At 37.8% G+C, this 22,706-nt stretch overlaps 1 protein-coding gene across 1 annotated transcript in view; it reads left to right on the plus strand.

Moving 5' to 3' along the window:
• Positions 1-22,706, plus strand: part of LOC150098324 (medium-chain specific acyl-CoA dehydrogenase, mitochondrial-like) — a 254,840-nt gene that overhangs the window by 94,727 nt on the left and 137,407 nt on the right. The window lies entirely within an intron of this gene.

Below are 22,706 nucleotides of genomic sequence, written 5' to 3' on the forward strand. Positions count from 1 at the left end.
GCTTGGTCATTTGAACAGATTAGTTTAGCCCTGTTGAATAGTGTCTTAATAACTCCATATTGTTGTGTGTGTGTGGGGGGGGGGGGGGGTTGTTGATGAATGTATCTGCCTGTATAGGTGGGTTTTCTAAAACCTGAGAAAACCAAGGTACCATCAGGTTGGCGGATGACTAGTGTGTCTAGGAAGGGGAAGCTATTGTTTTCCTCTTTTTCCAGGGTGAACTTGGTTCTAGGGTGTTGGTTGTTTAAGCGTGTTAAGAAGGAGAGGAGTGTATCCAGGCCATATGGCCAATTTGCGAACACATCATCAATGTAGCGAAGTCATATGGTAGGTTTTTGTGGGGCAGAGTTTAAGGCTTTCTCTTCAAAAGTCTCCATAAAGAAGTTGGCCAAGGGTGGGGAAAGTGGTGAACCCATGGCTGTCCACTCTATCTGTTTGTAGAATTTTTCCTGCCAAACAAAATAGCCTGAGTTCATTGTGAACTGAAATAGGGCTGAGATATTGGTAGGAAATTTAGCTTGGATTAGCTCTAAGGTTTCTTTGGGCGGGACATTTCTGAATAAGGAGGAGACGTCAAAACTGACCATTATGTCATTATGTTGCAGTGTAAGGTTTTCTATACTGGCTTTGAAGTGGGCTAAGTTTTTTATGTGTGATGGTGTTGCCAGTTATAGCGTGAGAGCAATTTGGCTAAATATTTAGCTAGTTTGTAAGTGGGAGAATCAATGCCATCCACTATGGGTCGTAATGGCACATTTTCTTTATGTATTTTTCAGAGCCCATATATACATGGGGGGAGGGTCTAGCGTTATATGGTTTTAGTCTGTTAGTAATCTCCACAGGCCAAGAAGTGACCTTTTTAAGGTAATTTATTGGAAATATTGGAAAGTATATATTAAAATTGATTTAATTTATTTTTCTAGTGTACGCTGTCAATTCCTTAAGTATTAATTATCATGTTTAACCAGCGTATAAGCTTTTATTCAAGAAAGTTATTATTATTATTATTATTATTATTATTCAGGCCTCCATGGAGTCAAAAGACTCATCGTGGGAGGTCTTTCCTAAGAACATAAAGTCTGTCAAGACTCATTGAGGGGAGGTCCCCCCTAAGAAGCACAAAGTCTATCATACCACTCCTTAAACTCATTGACCGTTCTCGCTCTCACCACTCCATCAGGCAGTGCATTCCATGGTTCAACTACCTTCCATGCAAAGAAACCACTCCTCACCCTCTTACTCACGGTTTCCTTTTGTAACTTCCAGGGATAGCCTCTTGTCATCACTCCTTCCCGCTGTTCAACCAAGTGAAAGAACTCCCCAGTGTCAACCCTGTAACCACCTCTCAACAGTTTAAAAGTCTCAATCATATCACCTCTCCTTCTTCTGTCCACCAAACTCTGCAGTCCACATTTCCTCAGCCGATCCTCATAACCAAAATTGTACAGTCCTGAAACCATCTTTGTCATCCATCTTTGTATCCTTTCCACAGTTAATTTATCCCCTTCAAATCCTGGGGACCAAATCTGAGAACAAGTCTAAGTGTAGTCTGATCAGAGACTTATTTAACAGAATGATAACCCTTTTATCTCTGCAGGTCAGTGTCCTTCTCATAATTGCAGCAATCCTCTGTGTTACCTTCACCACCTTTGCAATATGTCCCCTAAATTTCAGGTTTCTATCAATCATCAACCCCAGATCTCTTGTCGTCTTCCCTACTTACTCCAGTATAACTCTTCCCATGGAGTATGCAGCATCCCATCGATGTTTCCCAAACCTCAAGACCTTACATTTTGCTGTATTAAACTGAGATCCCCATTCATATATCCTATTTATAACATCATCATTTGGCCTAATCAGTAATTTAATATAAGTGTTCGTCATATTAAGGCTAAGATCCTGGATTACTATACTCCTAATTTATAATGAACTCTAAGAACAAAAGGTGATGTGGGTAGATATGTGCCATCCATATTATTACAATTTTTAGACCATCTTTATTGTTAAGATTAGGGTGATTGATTAGAATTTCACAGGCCTATTTAAATTTGTGCTCACACCATTTTTTTTGGTGTGATGTAATGAACAGGTACCTTTCCAGTAAGTTCTGTGTAGAGTATGATCCAAGGCATGATCAAAAAGCAGATTTTCCATAGTTATTAAATTTAAGTGTCGTTTTTGTTCCTTTTTTTCGGATAGGAATTGTGCATCCAGTTTCACCTATATAAGGCAAATTGCACTGAATATGGTATGTTCCAGGATGCACCATTGAAGGAAGTTGATCCTTGGAGGAGTTGAATAAGTTCATTTTGCAGGAGGTTTAAAGGTGGCATTAAGGTTGTGTTTGTGTAGTATTCTGTTTATTTTATCTGATATTCCTTTAATATATGGAATGGCTATAATTTGATTGTAATCTAGTTTATTTTTATTATTAGTTGCAGTCTTGTGAAGAATTTTGTTGATAGTATTTTTGTTTAGCCATTTTTTTAGGAAGGTATTGTTCATAACTTTAAATTTCTGTTTTAAATGCTTGCTCATCAGAGCAAATCTTTAAAGCCTTGTTTTTAGTGTGTTAATGACAAATGTATCTTAGTAATTAACTTGTATATTAATGATATTGGCGAAGATTTGGATGGAGATATTCAGTTGTTTGCAGATGATGCAAAGTTGGGACGAACCATAAAGAGTAGTGAAGATGTTGTGGCCTTGCAAGAAGACTTGAATAAATTGAGCGATTGGGCAAGCAAATGGGGATGTGAGTTCAATGTTGCAAAATGTAAGGTTTTAAAATTTGGAAAACAAAGATGGGATGCAGAATTTATGCTTGGGGAGAATATATTGTTGTAAGTAGAGGAAATAAGAGATCTGGGGGTGATAGTGGATAAGGATCTAAAATTTAGGGGACACATTGCCAAAATTGTGAAGACAACACAAAGACTTCTGGGAATGATGCGGAGGACACTGACGTGTAGAAGTAGGGAGATTCTTGTTCCATTGTATAAGGCTTTGATTAGGCCACACATGGACTATTGTGCCCAGATTTGGTCACTGGGTTTTCAGAAGGATGAAGAGATGTTGGAAAGGATCCAAAGGCGACTTACTAAGGTAGTTTCTGACCTCTGGAATGTTGCGTATGAGGAAAGATTGAGAAGATGTAATTTGCAGAGTCTAGTGGAGAGAAGGGAGAGGGGAGATATGATAGAGACCTACAAGTTGGTAAGGGGTTGTTATATGATCAATGGTGGAGAAGTTCTACAGAGAATAGTGGGAGATCAGGGGGAGAACCAGAGGTCATCCCTGGAAACTGTATAAAGAGGGTGTGAGTAGGAGAGTGAGAGGCAGGTTTTTTTTGTGCAGAGTTGTGAATGATTGGAATGCCTTGCCTGTGAGTGTGGTGTCTGCAAGGAGTTTGAGTGTGTTTAAGACACGGTATGATGAGATGTGTGTGTGAAAGAAGGACCTCCCAGATGAGTCTTTGACTCCATGAGGTCTTGTTTAATAATAATAATAATAATATAATGGAAGTGTGTTCTGACTTTGAATTTCATTTGTGAATAGTAGGTATTTGTGTTATTTCTTTAGGTGGCTGAGGAAAGTGTTACATGGGCCATGTAAGAAAAACATTGTCAATGTACCAAAGCTAGACATTGGATTCTAAACAAAGGAATCTTTCATGTTGCTTAAAAGCTTTCATATAAAAGTTAGCTTTGGGGGATAATGGTCAGTATATGATAACTAATTTATCGAAAGATTTTGCACGTGATGTGCAGTTTTGTCTTTGAAATCTGCCAGGTGAAAAGGTAACCCCAAAGAAAGACAAAAGTCATGTATTAACACTGAGATGATTTTTCATATGGTAAAACATATTTACCATATTAGATGGAAGGAGCATGGACAAGTTGTACCATCCCTGGAAATTGCAAAGGAAGGAGTGAGTAAAAGGGTAAGAAGTAATTTTTTTTCACATAGTGGGTGGTAGGAGTATGGAATACATTGCTTGAGATGGTGGTGAAAGTGCAAACAGTGGATGCATTTAAGGAATGTTATGATAGACTTTGTGTCACAAGATGCCCATGATGAGTGTACTGACTCCATGGAGATCAATAAAATAATAATAATAACAGGGAGACATGGCATAGAGAGAGTGGATGTTGAAAGTGGCAGTGAGTGTGTGTATGAAGTTGGTGTATATTGCAATGTGGATGGGGAAGTTGAGACTGAGCAGATATATGTGGTAAGTGGTGAAAAAAGATGATTGGGCAGATGTGGTGGGGAAATCACAACCAACACATGGCTTGAATAGAACTGGCTATAGACCTAAAAAATCAACTTCTGTGTTTGTTTAGAAATGCCAGAAGTATCATAAATAAGGTGAGGGGATGAAATGGTTTCACTGATTGAGTTTATTCACAACAAAATCATTGGAATAAGTGAAACATGATTGAATGAAGATGATATCGTAACGGGAATAGAAATTGAAGGATACAGTAATTTTCACGAGGATAGAAAGGGCAAGAAAAAGGGAGGAGAAGTGCTGCTGATGATAGCAGGGGAATTAAGTCCACATATGTAGACATGAAAGGAGAAATAGTGGCAAAGGTTATAAGACAGTGTTGTGTAACATGGAGGTTGAGAGGAAGATATATTTAGTTGGATGTTGGTATAGGCCTGGGAATGTGGAGGGTGATGACGATGAAATATAAACTTGGATTAGTTAACAAAGGAAGGGTAATTATTATGGGTGATTTTAATAATGACAGCGTAGATTGGAATGAAGAAATAGCGTGAATTTCTTAAAAGATAACTATCTCAGGGAGCATGTAAAGGAGGACATGCGAGAATTGAGAGTTCTATATCTGATCATTTCGTCAGAGGGTAATTTTAATTGTAACTGCATATTACCTGGCTAGTCATATGCAGACTTTTGTGAGAAAAGGATATTATTATTATTATTATTATTATTATTCAGGCCTCCATGGAGTCAAAAGACTCATCGTGGGAGGTCCTTCCTAAGAACATAAAATCTGTTAAGACTCATCGAGGGGAGGTTCCCCCTAAGAAACACAAAATCTATCATACCACTTCTTAAACCCATTGGCCGTTCTCGCCCTCACCACTCTATCAGGCAATGCATTCCACGGCTCAACCACCTTCAATGCAAAGAAACCACTCCTCACCCTCTTGCTCACAGTTTCCTTTCGTAACTTCCAGGGATGGCCTCTTGTCATCACTCGTTCCTGCTGTTCAACCAAGTGAAAGAACTCCCCAGTGTCAACCCTGTAACCACCTCTCAACAGTTTAAAAGTCTCAATCATATCACCTCTCCTTCTTCTATCTGCCAAACTCTGCAGTCCACATTCCCTCAGCCGATCCTAATAACCAAAATTGTACAGTCCTGAGACCATCTTTGTCATTCGTCTTTCTATCTTTTCCACAGTTAATTTATCCCCTTCAAATCCTGGGGACCAAATCTGAGAACAATAATCCAAGTGTGGTCTGATCAGAGACTTATACAACGGAATGATAACCCCCTTATCTCTGCAGGTCAGTGTCCTTCTCATAATTGCAGCAATCCTCTGTGTTACCTTCACCACCTTTGCAATATGTCCCCTAAACTTCAGGTTTCTATCAATCACAACCCCAGATCTCTTGTCTCCCCAACTTCCTCCAATATAACTCCTCCCATAGAGTATGCAGCATCCCATCGATGTTTCCCAAACCTCAAGACCTTACATTTTGCTGCATTAAACTGAGATCCCCATTCATTTTCCCATCTATCTAGCTTATTCAAATCCTCTTGCAGGGCTACCACATCTGCACTATTACTAATAATCCTTCCCAGAGTTACATCATCTGCAAACAACTGAATATCCCCTTGCAATTTACTGGAAATGTCATTGATATAAAGGTTAAACAATATAGTTCCTAGTACTGAGCCCTGTGGGAACCTTCTGTCTCCTTGAAACTGCTCCACCATACACAACTCTCTGATAACTATCAGACAGCCAATCCTGAATCCAGTTGACCAATCTGACATCCAGATCCATGTGTTGCAACTTAAATATCAGCTTATCATGTGGCACCCTGTCAAATGCCTTTGCTAAGTCTAAGAAAATTGCGGTATATGCCTTTTCCTCATCTAATGTTCTTGTAACTTTATTATAAAAGACTAGCATATTGCTAAAACAAGAGCACCCTTTCACAAATCCATGTTGACTCTCATAGATAACATTACCCTCATCTGCCCAGTGTTGTATACGGTCCCTCACTACTTTCTCCAAGATCTTAACAACTACTGATGACACACAGACTGGTCTATAATTAGACACTTCCAGTCTGTTACCACCCTTATGCAATGGCACTTTCTTACCTTCCTTCCGTTCCCTGGGCACCTTTGTCGAAGCCAGCTTTCATTGAAAAGCCAGGTTAAAGGCACTAGCAGTTCCCTAGCACATTCTCTCAAAACTCGTGGTGAAATACCATCCAGTCCCAAAGATTTATTGACATTCAGAGTTCTCAGTATCTGAAACACACTCTCCTTATGTACCTCTAAACCTTGAACCTGCCCTATTCCTCTAGCATTAAAACTGACTCCTCCAGGATGAAATACTCCAATAAAGTGGTCATTGAACAATTCCACTTTGTCCTCTGCATCAGTCACCCTATTCCCATTTTTATCCCACAATATCATTCTTCCATAGTCATTTCTCCTCCTACTGGCCACATAGCTAAAAAATTCCCTAGGATTTTCTTTGGATCTTAGGGCCAATCTCCTCTCATATTCCAGTTTCGCTTTCCTTACCACACTAGTCACTCTTCTGGCCTGTGTCTTATATTCTTCACACATCCTCTCTTCACCTGTCTCCTTATATCTCTTCCATAGCCTCTTTCTCACATGCAATTCCTGTTTAATATTGTTTGTCATCCACTTTACTGCAAATTGTGTCCTCTTCTTCACTCGTTTTATACAACTTACCATTGCTGCTAACAAATATTCTTTCACAATTTCCCACGCACTAATGATATCCCGGCCTTCCAATTCCTCCCTCTATGAAACTTCCCGAAGTTGATGTCTAAGACTATTATAATCACCTGCATTATAATTCCACATAAGTTCCTGTCTCTTTGATACTCCTGCATGTCTATTCATTTTCCAAGTCAAAACCATATGGTCACTCTCTCCAACTGGTGGGAGAGATGTCATCTCAGTTATTATCAACTCTTATGATGCTCTAACCAAATCTGAAACTCTTGAGCCTCTTGTTCCCTCTGTTTCATGTTGCCTAAGACATTTGACCCTCAAGAATTCTAGAAATTCCATTCCACTATTGCTACATGCATCTTCCTCTCTCCAATTTATACTACTGTAGTTAAAATCTCCCATAACAATCATTCTTCTTGCACTTGCCAAACTTAGCTGTCTAAACATCTGATCCCCATCCTCTGTGCTCCTGGGTCTGTAGCAACACCCCACTAAATATCCTGTCTTGCCTACCTTTACCTCACACCATATGCTCTCAAAATCATTTGTCTCACTTCCTTCCAAAGCATCCACTCTTAGAGGACATAGGTCATCACTTATCATAAGCAGTACCCCACCACCACGCTTTCCCCTCCTGTCCTGACGAAAAATGCTATACCCAGCGACTTCTATTTCTGTTATTGTAACCCCTTCTGTCAACCATGTCTCAGTGATCCCATTAATTTTTGGCCAGGCAGATGCTATCTGCGCCACCAATTCCTCTCCCTTATTCCGGATACTCCTGGTATTAGTATAAAGCATATAAATGCTATTTTTTCTATACCCAGCATTATCCCTTCTAGACTCCACTGGGCTCATTGTTACCTGACATCGTCTCCCTTCTCCCAATATATGTGGAATTATAAGGCTGGTGATTATAACAAGCTTAGGAGAAAGCTTTGAGCTATAACATGGAATGAGAAGTTGAGTGGTAAGGAAATAAATGCTGCATGGGAACTGACAAAGACATACATAACATCATCAATGCGTAAATGTATTCTGAAGGCCAAAAGGCTGAATAAGGTAGATGTAAAATGGATGAAAGTGTAGCTTAAGCATTAAATCTGGAAAATACTTTGGAGGAAGTACAAGATGAATAATGGTAATATTCAGTCACATGAAGAGTATAAAGAACAATCCAGGAGAGTGTTTCAGTTAGTAAGGAAAACAAAAGTGGAGTATGAACAGAAATTGGCAAATCAGGCAAAGAAAAACGCTAGAGAGTTTTTAGATATGTGGCACATAGAAGGAAGAATCATCATGGTAAGATGAAGTTAATGGATGAAAATGGTAGAATGGTAACTGCTGCAGATATGGTTGAGGTATTCAGTGATACATTTATAAGGTGTTTCATCCTGATCAGGGTAGAATCATGAGGAAATTTATGTGTAGAGCACATTATTACCCAAGACCCAGGACATAGGAGAGGATGACTTAATTTTGAGTGAGCAGGAGGTTGAGGAAATAAATAAACTTGATGTCAATAAGATGATAGGATTTGATGACATATCACCACACATCTTAAGGGAATGTTCCAGGGAATTGGCATGCCTGTCTGATAAAAGTCTTGCAACAGCACAGGTTCCAATGGAGTGGAAGGAGGGTAAAATTGTTCCACTGCATAAAGGTGGTGATAAGACTGTAGCTTCAAATTATAGGCCAGTCCATACATCTGGAGTTGTGGTGAAGGAACTGGAGAGATTGGTGAGAAGTAGGATACAAAATTGGGTTGATAACAGTAGTACTCTCTGTGGTTATCAGCATGGGTTTGTTACAAGGCGATCATGTTTCACTAACTTACTTATGCACTATAACAAGGTTACAAATACCTTGGACAGGGGATGCATATACAGTGGTGTATACTTAGATTTTGCAAAGGCTTTTGATAGATTGTCACATGACAAGCTCTTAAATAAATTGAAACAGATGGGATTGGATAACACTTTTCTGCGTGGGATCAGTAACTGCTGTCAGATAGGTATCAGAAAGTTGCATATGGTGGTGCAGTAGTGTTGTGCTGTACGGATTAGTTTTGGGGTCGTTGTTGTTCAGTTTGCATGTTAATGATATTGGGATGGGTTTAACTAGTGATATGCAGCTGTTTGAAGATGATGCAAAACTGGGGACAGTAATGCAGAATCAAACGTATGTTGTGGCCTTGTGGAACTGTCAGTTCAATGTTGCAAAGAGTATGGTTTGAGATTTGGTAAACAATGATGGGATGAAAAGTATGCACTTCACGTGGAAACTTGAAAGGAGGTAGAGGAAATGAGAGATCTTGGAGTGGTGGTGGACAAGGACCTGAAGTTTTGGGCCCACGTTGCACAAGTTGTGAAGATATCACATTGGATAATGGTGATGCAGAAATAGAGAGGTTATGATGCCATTGTATAAGGCCTTAATCAGGCCTCATATGGATTATTGTTCACAGATTTGGTAGCCAAGTTTTCATGGTGACTGGGATATGTTGGAAAATGTCCAGAGAAGATTTACAAAGCTTGCCAGTCGTCTTTGGAATGTGGAGTACAAGGACAGATTGAGAGAATGTGAGTTGCAGAGCCTCGTGAATAGGAGGAAAAGGGGACATATGATTGAGACATATAATCTAGTCAGGGGTTTGTTATTGGATCAACATGGAAGAGATTTTTCATAGAATGGGAGAAGGGACAGAACAAGAGGACATCGCTGGAAACTGTATAAGGAGGGTGTGAGCAGAGAAGTGAGGAGTAGGTTGTTATTATTATTATTATTATTATTATTATTATTATTATTATTATTATTATTATGCATGGAGAGTAGTTATTATTATTATTATTATTATTATTATTATTATTATTATTATTATTATGTAACATCTCTAGGGAATCAAAAGACTCATCGAGGGAGGGCACCTACTCTACAACTCTCCGTCTCCGCCAATCCACCAACCACAACTACCTTCATCATCTACACCAACGTCATCTACTGCCAATCACCATCCCTAGTATTTTCACAGATAATCACAAACATCCATGCCCGTGCTTAATCAGTTGGATGCGGAATCAGCATGGATTTTCTAAAGGGAGGTCATTATATACTTATAATAAGTAAGTATAATAAAATATTATTATACTTACTTATTATAATAAGGTGACAGCTTTCTTGGACAGAGGAGAGGGATACACAGTAATATACTTAGATTTCACAAAGGCTTTTGATAGATTACCGCATGATAAGTTGATAGTCAAACTACAGCGGATGGGGTTGGATATTAGATTAGTCCATTGTATTTGAGATTGGTTATTTGATAGGTATCAGCAAGTTGTGTATGGGGGAGCAATATCCAGGAAAATAAAAGTCTTTAGTGGGTGCCTTAGAGATCTGCTTTAGGGCCATTACTGTTTAACTTATATATTAATGATATTGGTGAAGATTTGGATGCAGATATTCAGTTGTTTGCAGATGATGCAAAGTTGGGACGAACCATGAAGAGTAGAGAAGATGTTGTGGCCTTACAAGAAGACTTGAATAAATTGAGTGATTGGGCACAGGAATGGGGATGCGAGTTCAATGTTGCAAAATGTAAGGTTTTAAAATTTGGAAAACAAAGATGGGATGCAGAATTTATGCTTAGTGGGGATATATTGTCAGAGGTGGAGGAAATAAGAGATCTTGGGGTGATAGTAGATAAGGATCATCTGAAATTTAGGGGACACATTGCCGAAACTGTGAAGACAACACAATGACTTCTGGGAATGATGCGGAGAACACTGACTTGTAGAAGTAGGGAGATTCTTGTTTCATTGTATAAGGCTTTGATTAGGCCACACATGGACTACTGTGCCCAGATTTGGTCACCTGGTTTTCTAAAAGACAAAGAGATGTTTGAAAGAGTGCAGAGGTGACTGACTAAGGTAGTTTCTGACCTCTGGAATGAGGAAAGATTGAGAAGATGTAATTTACAGAGTCTAGTGGATAAGAGGAAGAGAGGAGATATGATAGAGATCTACAAGTTAGTCAGGGGTTGCTGTAGGATCATTGTTGGAGAAGTTCTACAGAAAACAGTGGGAGATCGGGGAGAACTGTAGATCATCCCTGGAAACTGTATAAAGAGGGTGTGAGCAGGAGAGTGGGAAGCATGTTTTTTGCATACAGAGTTGTGAATGATTGGAATACCTTGCCTGAGAGTGTGGTGTCAATTTGGCAGAGAATTTGAGTTTGTTTAAAGTGCGGTATGATGAGCTGAGTGTATGATAAAAGGACCTCCTAGATGAGTCTTTGACTCCATGGAATCTTGGGTAGTAATAATAATAATAAAATGATGCCGATGATGATAATTGAACTGCAGTACATATGTCAGAAATGAATATGTGCAATTATTGTGATAATGATGTCACTATATTAATGCTGGATGGATAATGAGACTGAAACAGACCAATATGATCTCTACCTGTAATAAGCATTATGATGATGATGATGTCACTATACAAGAATTCTGTTTGGGAATGCATCTATTTATGATTATCTCAGTTAATTTTTCTACTTAAACAAGTAAGGAACTTCTCTGAGAGCTAGAGCACATGTTATATGTACTGCACTTTATTTATTATTATTTTTTTTTTAATGAAAGGCACTGATAATTGAGACAAGTGAGTTTCTGATCAGTGCTGGAACTGGTATTTAAGTTTGATTAGAAATTATAAGTACAGTTTAGAAAATGATAGCTGAAAAGAATATCTTTGAAAATAGAAATGAATCTTTATTTATATGACTTTCACTACAGCAAACACTGTTATAACAAACTACTGAAAAGTTTCAATTGGAGCCCTACTGGTACAATGCCATTCTAAAGAAAAATTCACTATAACAAACTACTTTTCTATAATAAGTGCTATTTCACTGTAGCATTAATTAAAACAAAAATTAAAAAACGTTTTTGAGAGGTTCGACTTTTGGCCACTGGTGGTGAGTTTCATTAGTAAATAATTGATAGTTATTTGATATAAGAATGGATAATGAAAAATTAGGAGATGGTATGATAATGTTAAGAAATTATTAATATTATTACATAACACCTCCAGGGAGTCCTAAGGCTCATCAAGGGAGGATGTTTACTCTACAACTCCTGTCTCCACCACTCCTCCAAACCGCCAACTCCAACTATCTTCATCATCTACACCAGCGGCATCTACTGCTGACCACCACCACTAGTATTTTCACAGATAATCACAAACATACCCATGGCAGGATTTTGAACCCACAGCCTTTTGGCTGGAGAGCGGATACGCTAACCACTCAGCCAACCAGGCTGGCTTGGTTATGGTTGGTGTTATATATCCATTCCTTTTGAATAAAAGCTTGGCCTTGGCAATGCGCTTCCAACTTTCTCAGGTAATGTATGATCTGGTAAAATTATTTGCTGGCTGACCCAAAAGCTTTCCAATGCATTATATTATCTTTGTAGATTTTGTCCATTCTGAGTTATAGTATCCATTTCTGTGAAACTATTAAAGCAAAGATTGGGACAGTATTGAATTTTATCAGTCAATATTAATAAATATGATATCAGTTAATATCATACATGCCATGAAGGAGCACATAGTGTATTTTGCTTTTACTGCTGGTGAAAGATTTCATTTTTTTTTTTTCAAAATTTAGTTAATAAGTTAATTCATTGAAGTTTTATTTTATATGAGTGTGTGATAGGCTGGGTTATTTAGTTTTAAGTAAAACTTCTATATTTGTTTAAATTAATATTGTTGATATGCATCAATGCATGATAGAACAGTGGCAGACAAGTCCTTGTTGGGTGAATTGAATTTGCATGATTTTATTCAGTGCAGTGTGTGCATGTGATGTATCTATTATGAAAGTTGAAGGATTTGTGAAAATAGAGTAAAACTGGTGAGTGAGTGCATAGTATTTTGAAAGTGCGTAACATTTGGGTGGAGAGAATGAAACATGATAGTAGAATGGACAGTATTGATGATAAACCAGAGAATGTTTATTGGAATTATTAATATCTCACTTAATATTTATAACTATTTAAACGAAAGACTAATAGAAATTAGGCTCAAGACATTGAGGCCACATAACAATAATTGGTACATATGCACCAGAAGAGGAAAAGAAGAAGACAGTAATATATTTCATAAAGAATTACAGAATGCTATAAATAAACCAAACCAAACTGACTATTTACTACTAGCAGGAGATTTAAATGCCAGAATAGGAAACAAAAAATACAAAACAAACATAGGTAAATTTGGTGAAGATACATGTAATCAAAATGGCTACAATCTGTAAGATTTTATCATTTATAATAATATGAGAATGATGAATTTGGTGTTTAAACACAAGGAAATACATAAATATACTGGGTCAGCCAGAGGATGCAAATCAGTAATTGACTACATTATTGCAAATTTTAAATTAGCGGAGTTAATTTTAGACGTAAGAGCATATCGAGACTTTGAATTAAACTGTAATCATTATATGGTATCAGCAAAAATTCGATTTGAACCAAAGTGGCAAAAAATACATAAAATTGAAAATTCTTTTCAACCGAGTTACAAAATTTCTTCATTACGGGATCCCCATGTTAGACAACAATAGCAAAAATGCACAAAACTTAAAAACAGAAACTACACATGAATCAAGTGACATAAAAGAGGAATGGAAAAATTTTAAACAAATTCTCACAAAAGCAGCAATAGAAAGCTTAGGAATAAAGTGCAAATGGATTTAAAAAAAAAAGAGGACTACGAGACTGGAAAAAAGAAATAGAAAATATACTAAAAACCAAAAAGGACAGTTACCAGAAATGACTAAATTCCAAAACAATAGAAGCAGAGATAGAGTATAAAAGAACCAGTGCAATTGCAAAATGAGAAGTAAGGTAAAAACATAGAGAGAGAGATGGAACAATTTTGCAACAGAAATAGAAAAGGATATATTTCAGCCACAACCCAAAACCTATAAAGTAATAAAATACATGAATAAAGAAATAAAAGAAAAGATAAAAATAATACAAGTGTTCTTTAATGGTGCTGCTTTTGGAACTTAGTTGTTGTTTATATTGTGTTATTTTTGGATTACCGAGAAATCAAGGTGAGAGTCCGACGCATCTGTGGTTGAAGAGAAGATAAGTTTTCGTTATTTAGTATAGTTACCGTATTTTTCCATGTATAAGATGATACTTTTTTCTAAAATTTTTAGAAAAAAGAAAAAAGAATTGAACGATTATGAAGTTTTTAGAGATGGTCTTGATTGGGAGGATGAATGGTGAGTAAGAGTGGCTAACTTGCAGAGAGAGATAGATTTCCTGAAAGAGATGGTGGAATGTCTTTGGAATGAGATGAGAAGTATGAAAGATAAGATTAGGTGAATGGAAGAGATGAATGCAAGGCGAATCTGAATAGGAGTGAGAGAGAGAGAGTTATGAGAATGATAGAAGAGGAGAGAATAGAAACGGTAGAAGAGAAGAAATGAGAGAGAAGTATGCAAAGGATAGAAGAGGTGAGAATAGAAACAGTAGAAGAAAGGGAATGAGAGAGAGTTATGGGAATGATAGAAGAGGAGAGAATGGAAACAGTCAGAGAGAGAGAGAGAGAGAGAATGAGAAGAATGCAAGGGAGTGCTGGAACCAGGGATAGAGTGATGCCAGGACAGCAAGTAAGTAGGGGAACACAGAGTGAAAGAGTTGGAGGAGAGAGAGAGAGAGAGAGAGTGTGAGAGAGATGCAGGTGAGCCATCAAGGAACAGAGTGGTAAGAGCTCTGATGTATGGAGACTCGATGATCCATGGTGTGCAAGATAGGATGCCAGAGGAGTGTTTCTCAAAAGTGTGGTACGTGTAGCCCGTGGGGGGGGGGGGTACGTGGCAATTTTCAGCTATGCATCATTAATGCATGGAATCATTATTAAGAAAAAAAGGATTCTTTTAAATGTATATATTTCTCAATAAATTATATATTATGTATGAATTCTCTTACTCAAATTGCAAGTTACTATCGCCAGGATGTTCACGTCCTGGCGATAGTAACTCACTTCCTGTGGTAAACGACATGCCCTTCCCAATAGTGTCGCTATATTGAAGACACAAGAAAAACAAGTAGTTTTATTGTATCACTGAATAAGGTATGTAGATATCTGCAGTCTGTGTAATATATTTCTCAACAACTAGTGCAATTAGACACAACTGGGATAAAAGAGACACTAACTAATGAATCACATGTCCCCTTCCACAGAAACAATGCTGTATAGACTCAATCAAAACCATGTTGTGGGTGCAACACGTAGTTTTACTTGACGCCACCCCGTCGTGAAAGTGTTAAAATGTGTTAATAATGAAAATTTAAGAAGGGGTATGTGGATATCTGAAGTTTCAGAAACACTGGCCTAGAAGAATGATAGAGAGTGTGGCTATGACAATTAAGCAGGATAAAAGGGTGAATGAGATGATTGTGATGGTGGGCACGAATGATTTGAGAGGCAATGTAAATTGGGCAGTTAGAGATCTGAGATTCTTGCTTGTGGTCATACAAGAGAAAATGCAGAGAGGAAAGATTGTGTGTGTGTGTGTGTGTTGCTTAAGTATGATAGTCACGAGCTGAGCAGAAAAGCAGTAATAATGAATAGTATAATAGCCAGAAAGTGTCATAACAGAGGATTGGAGAGCATTTGATGACAGAAAGGAACTGTATGCAAGAGACCACTTCATTTGAATGAGGAAGGACATAGTCATCTGGAGAGATTATTGTTTTCTGAAAAAGTCAGTGTGTCAATGCAGGGAAAGTAGAATTCCCAGGGTGGATGGTAGCAGGCATGGCCTCTTGTGGGAATGGGTGCTTGGGGAAAGAGGGACGACATCAGGTAACATTGAGTCCAGTGGGATCTGGAGGGAATAATGATAGGTATAGAAGCAGTGACATTTTTATGCTTTATACTTTGGTGGTGCTGATAGCATCAGCCTTGCCAAAGATTATTGGGATCTCTGAGACATGGTTCACAGAAGATGATATAATAACAGGAATAGAAGTAGCAGGGTACTGCATTTTTTGGCATGATGGGAAGGGAAAACTCAGTGGTGGAGTACTGTTTATGATAAGTGATAACTTATATCCTCTAAGAGTGGAGGCTTTAGAAGGTGGTCTGTCTTCCAAAGAATAGTTTTGAAAGTATATGGTGTGAGGTAGAGGTTGGGAAGACAGGATATTTAGTGGGGTGTTCATACAAGCCAAACAGCACAGATGGTGGGGAGCAGGAGATGTTTAGGCAGTTGAGCTTGGCAAGTGCAAGAAGAATGATTGTTATGGGAGATTTTAACTACAGCAGTATAAGCTGGGAAGAAGAAAATGCATGTAGTAATAAGGGAATGGAATTTCTAGAATACTTCAGGGACAAATGTCTTAGGCAACATGTAATAGAGGGAACAAAAGGTTCAAGAGTTTTGGATTTGGTATATATCAGAAGAGCTGATAATAACTGAGATGACATCTCTCTTCCTCCATTTGGAGAGAGTGACCATGTGGTTTTGACTTTGAAGATGAATAGACATGCAGGAGTGTCAAAGAAAAGGGAACATATGTGGAATTATAAGGCGGGTGATTGTAAAAGTTTTAGATAACAGCTTGGGCCAGTTCCATGGAGAGCGGAATTGGAAAGCCAGGATATCATTAGTGCTTGCAAAATTGTGAAGGAATATTTGTTAGCAGCAATAGTAAGCTGTATTCCACGAGTGAAGAAGAGAACACAATTTGGTGTAAAGTGGATGACAAACAATATCAAACAGGAACTGCAGGTGAAAGAGAGATTATGGAAGAGATATAAGGAGAGGAGTGGAGAGCAGATTCATGAGGAATATAAGACTCAGGCCAGGAGAGTGACTAGTATGGTGTGGAAGGCAAAATTAGAATATCAGAAGAGATTAGCATTAAGATCCAAAGAAAATCTTAGGGAATTTTTTTTGCTATGTGGTCAGTGGAAGGAGAAATGATTGTGGAAGAATGACATTGTGGGGATAAAAATGGGAATAGAGTGACTAATGCAGAGGACATAGTGGAGTTGTTCAATCAACACTTTATTGGAGTATTTCATCTTGGAGAAATAGGTTTTAATACTAAAGGGATAGGGCAGGTTCAAGGTTTGGAGGTGCAAGAGGAGAGTATGTTCCAAATACTGAGTACTCTGGATGCCAGTAAAGCTGTATGATCGGATGGTATTTCACCACTGATTTTGAGGGAATGTGCTAAAGAACTCACAGCTCTGTTGACCTGGCTTTTCAATGAAAGTCTGGCTGCAAGAAAGGTACCCAGGGTATGGAAGGAAGGTAAGATAGTGCGATTGCATAAGAGCAGTAGCATACCGGAAGTATCTAATTATAGGCCAGTTTGTGTGTCATCAGTAGTTGTTAATGTTTTGGAGAAATTAGTAAGGGACCACATACAATGTTGGTCAGATGAGGATAATGTTATCTGTGAGAATCAAGATGGATTTGTTAAGGGGCTCTCTTGCTTTAGTAATATTATTATTATTATTACATAACACCTCCAGAGACTCCAAAGACTCATAGAGGGAGGGCACATACTCTACAACTCTCTGTCTCCACCATTCAATCCACCAACTACAATGAACCGCAATTACAATCATCATCTACACCAATGCCATCTAGTGCACATCACCACTAGTATTTTCACAGACAATCACGAACATCATGCCCACGGCAGGATTCGAACCCGCAGCCTTTTAGCTGGAGAGCAGATACACTGACCACTCGGCCAACCCGGCCAGCATAAGCTTAGTAAAAGTTTCTCTAGTTGGTGACTAGTATCGAACTTAAAGCACACACTCTTCGGGTGATTTGGCACCATGTAAGGCATGTGCCACTTCCACTGAGTTACACAGGCTACAATATGATTGCCTTTTATAATTAAGCGACAGGAGCAGTTGATGAAGGAAATGCATATACTGCCATTTTTTTGGATTTTGCAAACGAATTTGACAGGGTAGCATGTGATAAGCTGATGCTTAAGTTACAGCACTTGGGTTTAGATGTAGGATTAATCAACTGGAATCAGGATTGGCTGTGTGATAGGTGTCAGAGAGTTGTGTATGGTGGGGTAACATCAAGGAGGCAGAAGGTTACAAGTGGAGTTTCACAGGGCTCAGTGCTAGACCTGTATTGTTTAACCTTTATAGCAATAACATTGTCAATGGATTGCAAGGGGATATTCAGTTGTTTCAAGATGATGTGAAGCTGGGAAGGGTTATCAGTAATAGTGCACTATTAATGTGGCAGTCCTGTTAGAGGATTTGAATAAACTGGACAGATGGACAAATGAATGAGGGTTTCAGTTTAATGCAGCAAAATATAAAGTCTTGAAGTTTGGGATACATCAATGGGAGGCCGGCTCAGTTTGAGGAGCTGTACTGGAGGAAGTAGGGGAGGCAAGAGGTTGGGGGTGATGATTGATAGAAAACTGAAATTCAGGGAGCATATTGCATAGGTGGTGAAGTTCATCCAGAGGATTACTGCAATACCGAGAATGACGCTGACTTGCAGATATAAAAGAGTTATCATTCCATTGTATAAGACTCTGATCAGACCACACTTAGACTATTGTTCCTAAATTTGGTCCCTAGGATTTGAAGGGGATAAATTTACTTTGGAAAGGGTACAGAGGCAGATAACAAAGATAGTTTTAGGACTGTACTGAACCATACAATATTAGTTATGAGGATTGGCCAAGGCATGTGGATTGCAGAGCTTGGTGGATATAAAAAGGTGAGCTGATATGATTGAGACTTTTAAACTTGAGAGGCAGTTACAAGGTTGACACTGGGAAGTTCTTTCACTTGGTGGAACAGTGGGAAGGAGCAATGACAAGGGGCCATCCCTGGAAGTTGGTAAGAAACCTGGAGAAACCCCTTGAGACCACCCCTGGAGAAATCACTCCTCACCAAGAGGGTGAGGAGTGGTTTCTTTGCATGAAGGATGGTTGAACCATATAATTCATTGCCTGAGTGGTGAGTGCAAGAACGGTCAATGAGTTCAAGGAGTGGTATGATAGACTTTGTATTTCCTAGGAAGGTCCTCCCATGATGAGTCTCTTGACTCCATGGAGGCCTGAATAATAATAATAAACAATAGATTTTAAAAAATGGGTGACCTATTTACAAAATCTCTGTACAGGTGTGAACAATGAAATAAAATACAAAGAACGACTTAACAAATATCACAATCTTAGAACTGAAAAATACAATAAAGAAGATGAAAAGTAGGAAAACACCTGGTTTTGAATAGTTTTATATAAATATAAAACTATTCAAGAGTGCAGGTGAAAAATTTAATGAAGACTTCTGAAATTTTTTAATATGGTTTGGATGTCTGGTAAAACTCCTAATTCTTGAAAAAAAATAAAAATCACTTGTTATCCTAATCTATAAAAATGGAAATAAAGACAATTGCAATAACTATAGAGAAATTAGTCTGCTAAATAATTATATAAAATATATGCAGGAATATTAAAAGAGTAGTTAAACAGTATTGTAGAGGACAAACTACTAGAAGAGCAAAATGGTTTCTGAAAAGGTCTATCCTGCATAGATCCAACTTTCATTTTAAAATTATTAATAGAAATGAAAAGAGAATTTCAAAAAGAAACGTACGTGGCCTTTGACAAAATTAGTAGACAAAAATTGTTTAAAATATTAACCGATTTAAATATACCAAACGAACTTTTGCAAATCATTCAAGAAATATATACATTAAATTAAAACACATCTCAGAATGGAAAGATATTTCAAGAAGAGTACGACAAAGATGTACCCTCTCATCTCTGGTTTTCAATATATGTATATAAATAAAATTATAACAGTTTGGAAACAGTATAATCCATTTGGTATACAAATAATCCCACAAATGAAGATAGATACACTACTACTACTTGCAAATGATCAAATAGTATTAGCTACATCAGATGATTTACAAAGATCATTAAATGATATCTCAAAACAATATAATATGACAGTATCTAAAGAAAAACAAAAATAATGGCATTCAAAGAAGAAAACCCAATACAAAGTAAAATAGTGATTGATAATATAATATTAGAACAAGTAAATACTTTCAAATACTTGGGATGTGATTTATCATATGAAGAAGAAACGTAGCCACTAAAATATCAGACTTTCTCAAAATGAATGGCATAATAAATAATATATGTAAGCCATCCTTAGTACAAAAACACACTAGAATCAGATTATATAATGTCTTGTCAAAACCAACTTTACTATACAAAAGTGAAACATGGACCATAAAGAGGAAAGATGAAAATTAAATTCAAATAGCAGAAATGAAATTTCTCAGAAAAACATTTGGATATATCAAGTGGGACCATAAAACAAATGAAGAATTTTACAATCCCTCAATATAAAAACAATTAATTACTACATAAGACAGTATAAACAAAAATGGATAGAACATTTAAATTGAATGGACCACAGCAGACTATACAGACTGTATAATATTATACAGATATAAAATAAGTGGAAAAAGAAGAATCGGAAGACCAAGAAAGAGATGGCATGAGACCGGAACAAGCCACCTGGCCTAAAATCCATGTTAGGAAGAAGAATATCTGACTTCCATAGAGTCAGAGAATCATCATTACAGGTACACACTGTTACGCACCAAGCTCATTCAACCATGCCTTAAACTGATTTTCAGTGTGTCTGCATTCACAACACACACTTAGGCAATGCCCTATGTGAAGAATCTGCCTTCATTCCTTTGCTCACATTCTCTTTATACAGTTTCCAGGGATGTCCTATTGTCTATCCCCCTCTTATTCTATGAAAATCTCTTCCATGTCAACCTGATAACAACCTGACTAGCTTATATGTCTCAATCATATCCTCCTATTCACAAAGGTTTGTGCAAATTACATTCTTTCAATCTGTCTTCATATCCCACATTCCAAAGACCTGTTAGTGAATCTTCTCTGGACGCTTTCTAACATATTCTCATTCACAACGAAAACCAGGTGACCAAAAACATTTTGTATATATATTTTATGATAAAAGGAGTACTTAATGAAAGCATGATAAAAATCTTGTTTCCCTGGTGCAAAAATTAATAATATTAGTGATGCTGTCAGGACGCAGATAGGTAAGATGAAAGAATTATTTGTTTTGTCGGGTGCTAATTACTTGAGAGGTGAGAATTATTCTGTAAGGAAGGATATGAAGGAGTTATTAGACAAACCAAAAACAAAAAGAAGAGTGAGAGTGAAGAATATAAGTCGCCTGCCATGCTGTGATAGAGATGAGCTGATGAGGGTGTTGATAGCAAATGAATCGGTATGCAAGTTTACAGAAGAAATGATATACAGTTTGTAGACCTATTCGTATTTGACAGATGAAAGGATTTTTATAATGCTGATGGATTGCAGTTAAATGGATTTGAAATTAGGTGTCCAGAGAGACCTTTCTTCACTGAGAGTGCAAGGTCAGTAACACTAAAACAATTAGGGTGGATGCAGTTGAGCGTGTGTGCAGGCACCCATGAGACAAGCGAGTGTGAAAATGATCGGAACATGTGGAATCTTGTCTGTCAAGCAACAGTATCGAATGGGGTTGTCAATTTAGGATGTAAAGGTGGTTGGAGGCCTAAAGGGATGCTTTGGTTTCAATACACTAATGCCAGAAATATCAGGAGCAAGAGTGAGGAGTTTATGGGATTGGTTAGTGCAACCCCACAATTAATGTTGAGTGAGTTGAAAGTTATAAGCATCAGTGAGACAGTTAACAGTAAGTGATGTTAACTGTCCTCCAAGAAAAGTATTTTCTTGGAGGATAGAGAAGATAGGATGTGGAGAGAGGGGGGGGTACTGCTGATGATAGCAGATGAATTGCAGCCAAAAAGAGCAGAAGAGAGGTGGGAGGGAGGTTATTCATTTGAAGCAGCCTGGTGTGAGATCAAGGCCAATAAATACATGGTTAGTTGTTGGTATGGGATGATCTGGAAGATGTGTATCAACAAATTAGTACAAGTGCAGGTTGAGTGATTATTATGGGGGGGGCTTCAACTATGGAGACACAGATTGGAAGGAAGGAAAGATCACATGGCAGGAAGGAAATGGAATTTATACACCTATTGAGGGATAATTACTTTAGGTATCATGTGATGAAGTTGGTTGTTGGGGTATGAGAGTGTAGGATCTAGTTATAGGATCAGAAGAGCTATCCATATCCAAAGTGGCCACAATGCCTCCAGTTGCAAGAGTGATCATGTGGTCTTGACTTGGGAGGTTGCAAAATGTATAATTTTTTGTCAAGAAAGAGGCATGTGGAACTACATGACAGGTGATTATGATAAGCTTAAGAGGAAGCTTGAAGCTGTGTCATGGCATAAAAACCTGCAAGAAGAGGATGTTAGCAGTACATGAGACATAGTCAAGAAGTATCTGGAGGAAGCAATATCAGATTGTATATCCAAAGTCAGGAGGTTTAATCAGGTAGGAGTTAGATGGATGAATAGTATCATTAAGCAGAAGGTCCTAAGGAGAAAGGCAACCTGAATGGTAAAATTATGAGAAGAAACTAGCTGAGCAGACTAAAGGAAATGTGGAAAAGTAAAAAGTTATGCATTTTGGGATAAACAGATTACAAGCTGTGCACCACATTGATGGAACTACTCCAAGTGA

Source organism: Typopeltis vanoorti, chromosome 15 (assembly GCF_054136105.1).
Source record: "Typopeltis vanoorti isolate ZY-2024b chromosome 15, IOZ_Tvanoo_1.0, whole genome shotgun sequence".
NCBI lineage: Eukaryota > Metazoa > Arthropoda > Arachnida > Uropygi > Thelyphonidae > Typopeltis > Typopeltis vanoorti.